Source organism: Lonchura striata, chromosome 1 (assembly GCF_050655825.1).
Source record: "Lonchura striata isolate lonStrDom1 chromosome 1, ASM5065582v1, whole genome shotgun sequence".
NCBI classification, from domain to species: Eukaryota; Metazoa; Chordata; class Aves; order Passeriformes; family Estrildidae; genus Lonchura; species Lonchura striata.
In genome coordinates this window covers 18,226,400-18,232,399 of record NC_140703.1, presented here as the reverse complement: position 1 = coordinate 18,232,399, position 6,000 = coordinate 18,226,400, and positions in this window count along the sequence as shown.

Here is a 6,000-nt window from a genome sequence, read left to right as displayed (position 1 = left end):
TAAATCAAAGCAGAGATATTAAAGCAATCTTTTAACAGTAGCATTTCAGGGAAAGTGGAGGAGGTGGGGAACTCTGCTGGGATGGTATTTCTGGGTTTTCTGCATGTCAGCTGTTAAGCTGTGCTCCAAGAAATCCTCAAGTGTTAGCATGGGCTCTTTGAAAGAGCTCAGCAGTGCATGTTCACACATTCAGCACAAAGCAACATGTGCTGTGCATCTCAGGAGTGGGAGAAATCTCTTAAGATTTTCTCATAGGAGCAGCACCTAACGGAAAGAGGAATTAAATGGTTGTGTATAAGCAGAGAGATTTTATTTAGTGGGAAGAGGTTGTTTGGGTCTGCATGTGGATCCTTCAATTTGAAGCCATCTCTGATTCAGGAGAAATCTCACTGCAGCTCTTCAGAAGTCTTTGATTCACAGTTTTGTGGTACTTCAGGTTAAGAACTCATCCTGTTTAAGTGCTGTACTTGAGAAAGCACAAGGTGTGGAAAAATGGGTAAGCACAATCCCCACATTTATAGCAGTTACCTGAATACATTTTTTTACTTGATTGCATATCTCAAAAGCAACAGCAATTCTCACAATATCCTGCATTCTCATGGTGTGTTAGATCAATAAATGTCTTACATTTCCTTTTCCATTTTAGCTGCTTTGAGAACCTGCATTCAAATGTGACAGACAGACGTAAAATTATGGGACTTAGCTGTAAAATCAGGTGTTTCTTGGTTTATATATAAAGTATATATAATCTGCAGATATTTCTCTGGGCTGCATGCAGTAGGTGGTTGGCAGGGGCATTTCAATGTCTTCATTTATGTTTTCTCCTTGTCCTTCACATACTGGACTCGTGCTTTTATCTGTTTTGTCCTGCAATGAGATTGGCTTTTGCCATCTGTTAATTTGAGTCTGTTCCCAGCTAAATCATTTGGTGAAAGAATTTGGGATTCCTCACCTTAGACTGTAGGAGAAATTCAAAGAGAGAAACTGCATTAGTTGCATTGCTGTTTATTTCTATGCAGGGCTGTCCTTACAATTTCTCCTTTATAGGAAATTTTCAGTGAAAATAATAATAATGAAAAAATTATAAGTACAAATGAAAGACTTGCCAGAGAAGATGATTTAGGTTTCCTTTCCAAGATCAAATGTTGAGTTTAGCCCATGGGGCTTAAAAAGACCTATGGATTTTATGTGACATTTTAAGGTGGGATGATTACCAAGATACTCAAATAACAGGAGAGAGGAAAGGCCTTGATGTATACACACTGCACAGAAACTAAGAGTGACTTTATGATCATGAGGAAACACATATGTTTTGAGTTACTTTAGTTGCCTGTAACAGTTTGTACATTATTGGCTTCATTTTTTTATTGTGTTAGCCTCGGTGCATTAATACTTCATAGACCCGTAGAGTAAGTGATGATTGACAGATGTTTTAAGGCCCTGATTCAAGAACGTTTTTTGGCTCATGTTGATGCCTATTCAGGTGAAAATCAAGTGAGTTAAAGCCCTACCTTGGATGGAGTGAAACATGTGCTTAAATGCCTCCATGAATCATGATCTGCATAATATTCCCTCAAGGTAAACCAAACACATTCCTTATTTTCTATTTTTATTTTTTTATTGAAAAATGTAGCTCCCCAGAACTTGTCAGTCTGTTTCTGAGTGACTCCTTTTACTTGTACCAAAAAAAACCCTTTTCTGCAAATTACTGCCACTGGAAAGGGGACTGAGCAGGAATTTGTGAACAAAACAAGGAGGAGAATTAAAATGAATGACTTCCTAATGAAGTTGCTATGGAAATGTCAATAAGCAGGGATGCAAATTAAATGATCTCGCTGGCACTTTTTGTTTCTGTTGTTCTTTCCTCACTGGCTATGGGAAGGAAGCACATTCAGGATGTCTTAATGTTGCATCAGTGACTGTCACTTGGCTGTCTTATAAATGGCAATTAGATCAGTAGGTCTGCCATGGAATGGGCAATATTCTCCCATTCTTAAAATGAGGGATGGGGACACAGTGGTTCCCATTCAGAAGATAAACCCCAGAGGGAATCATGCAGTGCTCGGGGATGGCACTTTCCAGGCCTGGCCCCACCACGGTGGCAGCCAGCCTTTATTCTGGCCTGCCAGCCATGCCCAGCCTGGGGTGTTTTAATTGCTGGCAGGGGCTGCCCCTTTGTTTCTGTGTATTCCCTCTCTCAGCACGCCTCCCATTATGGGTTGTTGGCAGCCCTGAGGAAAGTGGGGGTTTCCAGCAGGGATTGCTTTCACCAGAGTCATGAGAGAGTGCACCTTGAATATCATCTACCCTGAGGAGAGCAGGAGTTATCCTCGGCAGAGAGCCAGGGAGCACAAAGTGACATTTCTAATGGCCGCTACTGGAATTAAAGGGAGGCTTGGATGAAAGGCTGGGGTAGGAAAAGCCCAGCTCGAGTTTGTTGTTGACAAGCAAACACACCTGGTGGGATGGGGACAGAGCTGATGGCAGGTCATGGTGGGAATGAGGAGCTGCTGCATGACAAGTGCAGCTCTCCCAGGGTCACATCAGTCACTCTTTGCCTGTGAAGATGCAGATTCTGAAGTGCCACCCACAGTGGCTGGGGGCTGTCTGGCCAGGGAAGAAATTTCTGCTGCTTCATGAGTGCAAAACAGCTCTTGCAGCTCATTTCCAGATATTAGCAAAATCAAAAGGAAAATGTACAAATGCACAGAGAGCAGAGTTGAAAGACTGATAAAATCAATCTGGCATCCTAGCTTCACTGAAAAGGTAAAAAAAAATATCAGTCTTAAAGTTCTAGTTAATCCTTTTACACAATTCATAGCACTTGCCGCTGAATGCTAAAAGGAATTTCTGGAAAAATATTTGTAAAAAAAGTTTAAGGGATCATATGGACATTTTAACAAAGTTGAGTTCTAGTCCCTATGAAGTGAGTGGGGTTTCAAGTGTTGGCCTCAGTGTGACTATGAATTGGATCAAATAGAGTATTCAGTAAAATAGCTCTGCATTCAGCAATATCAGCAATATCTTAGCTAGCACAGTCAGCTTTAAATGAAGTTATTTTTACAGACATTGAATAAGATTTGATTTTGAGAAAGGTAATACAATTTCAATAATTTTTTAAAAGGTCATTACCCTTCTGCATTTATTTATCAGAATTCTCTCTCTCTTTTTTTTTTTTTTCTTTTAATGCTTGCATTTATATGCAATCAGAGGTCAGTGTTAAAATAGCAAGAAATACAGGCAGGATTTTAAATACAAAATTTCCAATGCACAGACCAAGCTGGATCTGCAAAGGTATTTCCCAAATATTAGGAATGAAGATTAGGTGTGTTCTGGCATTTATGAATGCTAAAGCAAATACCAATCACAGTCTTCTCCAGTTTCCTGAAACCTTTTAGGAAGTTGTGAGTTAAAAATTGACCTGCCTGTGAATATTTTGCCTAGTGAAATGTATATTAAATATATTGAGGATCTCCTGTTCACACTAAGAGGATAATTTTAGATGTACAGCTCTGTTGTTTCTTGATGGGGTGGAATAAACCAGGTATTTGATTCAGCAGTGATGTTTTTGTTGGCATAAGGTTGGTACTTCCTTTGTGGAGCTGCAGGATGAGCAGATGTTGAGCTGTTGGTGTTCTGTGAGCTCTTAAAAATATTGCTGAGAGAAAACCCATTCCCATGACATCCTAAGAATCCTCCATTGTTATATTCACCGTTGGTTTATGCTTTGAATTTTAATCAATGTCAACTTCAGGAAGCCACAAAAAAAAAAAAAAAACAACCAACAAAAAAAACCCCCAAAAAAAGAAAAAAACTATTGCTAATAGAAATGATTGCTTTGAGACAAGATGTGAAAGAAATTGCAGGTATGTTCTTATTTTCAAGCAACTTCATTCTTGCTAGTGAATTATTTAGGATCACATTGTTTGTTGTGATTGAAAAGAGTTCAAATTTGGAAACCAGGAGGCCAACAAAAAAAAAAGAGAAACTGGTGCTTCAGGATAAATGTGGATTTGAGACTGTGGTGGGTTCTTATCCTGTCTCTTCCCTTTGCTTGTGAAACTTATGAGCATGGCTGGCACTCATAAAGGCACTGCTGCGGGTGACAATTTAGGTTTTTTTTACCTAATGGCTGACTCCTTTTGGAAAAGCCAGATGCTGGGACTGGGAGTCCCTGCCTGATGTTTATCTGAGGCACTGAGAGAAAATCCCTTCTTGATTTCCTTGCTCCCTGCAGAAGCACAGGAACTCAATTCAGCTTGGTCCCAGAGTTGGAAGGGGAACAATGCCAAATTCCAGCATAATTTCTGAGCCAACTCCCTGCCAATGGGAAAGAGATGGCAGAAGGTTCTGTCCCCTGGCTGCTGACAAGGGGAAAGGGATCCCTGCCTTTGGGATGAAAAGGCTGTAAGAGAAGATTTAGGGATACATTTGTGGGGGAAGAAAAATGGGAAAAAAAATTTCCTGCTGGTGCTTGGGCCAAGATGAATCAGCAAAGGCTGATTTCATCCCTGGAAAGTTTCATCCCTGGGCTATCAGCATATCTTCATTGTGGTTGTAACAAAACTTGAAAGGTATCCTTAACAAGGATAAGCTTCCCCTGCTGGTGCCTGGGATAAGATTTACACAATCCAGCTCTAGGATAAATTTGAAGCTCAGGGATCAAGTCACGATGCAGAACAAAGCTCCATGGTACAAAATTTTGCCCCTGCCACACCTCAACTGTTGGATTATTTTCAGATGCAGATTGATTTCTGAGACTACTTTCTAATTACTTGACATTTTTAAGAGCGAACTGAAATATTTAACTCAGGCTTAAGGCAAGCATGGTTCTTCCTGATGCATGCCTTGGGAATTGGGAGCTCTGTAGGATGAGATACTATTAATCCACAGTATTTCAGGAAATACAGAGACTGAAAATCTGAATGAAGCTATTTTCACTGGTAGAAAAACAGTCTCGCATTTACTGAAAAATGACAATTTACACTGCAAATTGCCAAAATTATGCACATGTACCCATTCTCTCAGCAGTAGCTCAGCTATTCCAGCTGAAATTTGTAATGCATTTGGTAAATTTCTTAAGGATACAGAAATTCAAAGGCAATGAAAATGCTGTGAAAAGTTGGGAGATTGAAAACTCTTAGGAGACAGATTGTTGAAATTGGGCTCTATGTAACTCACAGCACCAGAAGACATAAATTTGTTTTCAGGCAAACCAGGTAGAAGTTGCCTTCCTTTGCAATGAAAGCAGAGATCCTTTCTCAGCATACTCAGCAAATTGAAGGTTTGCATGCTTATTTACAGGCTGAAAAGACTTCTGTTTCTATTCTAAGTCTATGAAGTGCTTGAATGTCTGTGAGTAAAAGGGAAGCAGGAGAATAATTACCTGGGAAAAGTAACTTGAACCACCTACTCAGAGCACTTGAATTGCATTTCCTGTATTTTCCAGATGCGTGTCTTTCCTTGTGTGTGTTCACTTCTTCCTAAATCAGAAGTAATTTCATTCAGTGAGAGTGTGGGGGTTTTTTGATGACCAAACCCATATTTAGAACAAGAACAAAAACCACAAACCACCCTCTCTGAAAACAAAATTTTAAGTAATTCCAACTCATAAGGGAAGTGGAAATATTATCTGGATTAAATCAGGGCAGCACAAGAAGCTGAATTCATGGCTTCCTAGCACATCTAGGAGCTGCAGGAACAGAGTCAATGGGAACATTCAGTCTTGGAAAAGCACCTCATGATTCCAAAAGATGGGAAGGACCCCAAGGCAGCCAGACCTGTTCATATTTGTAGGACAGGGAAGGTGTGAGGACACTTTCTCTTGCTCCATGAACCTCATTCAGCCCATGTCCTGGGTTCCAGAAGAAGGCTGTTAGGAGCAGGGATCTGAAATTCAGGAAATGACACCACAGAGAGCCGATGGCTCCCGAGGAGTTCTGAGAGCTCCTGTGGGTGTCTGGTTCTTTGTGAAAACAGTGGCAAAGTCTAAGCAGGCCT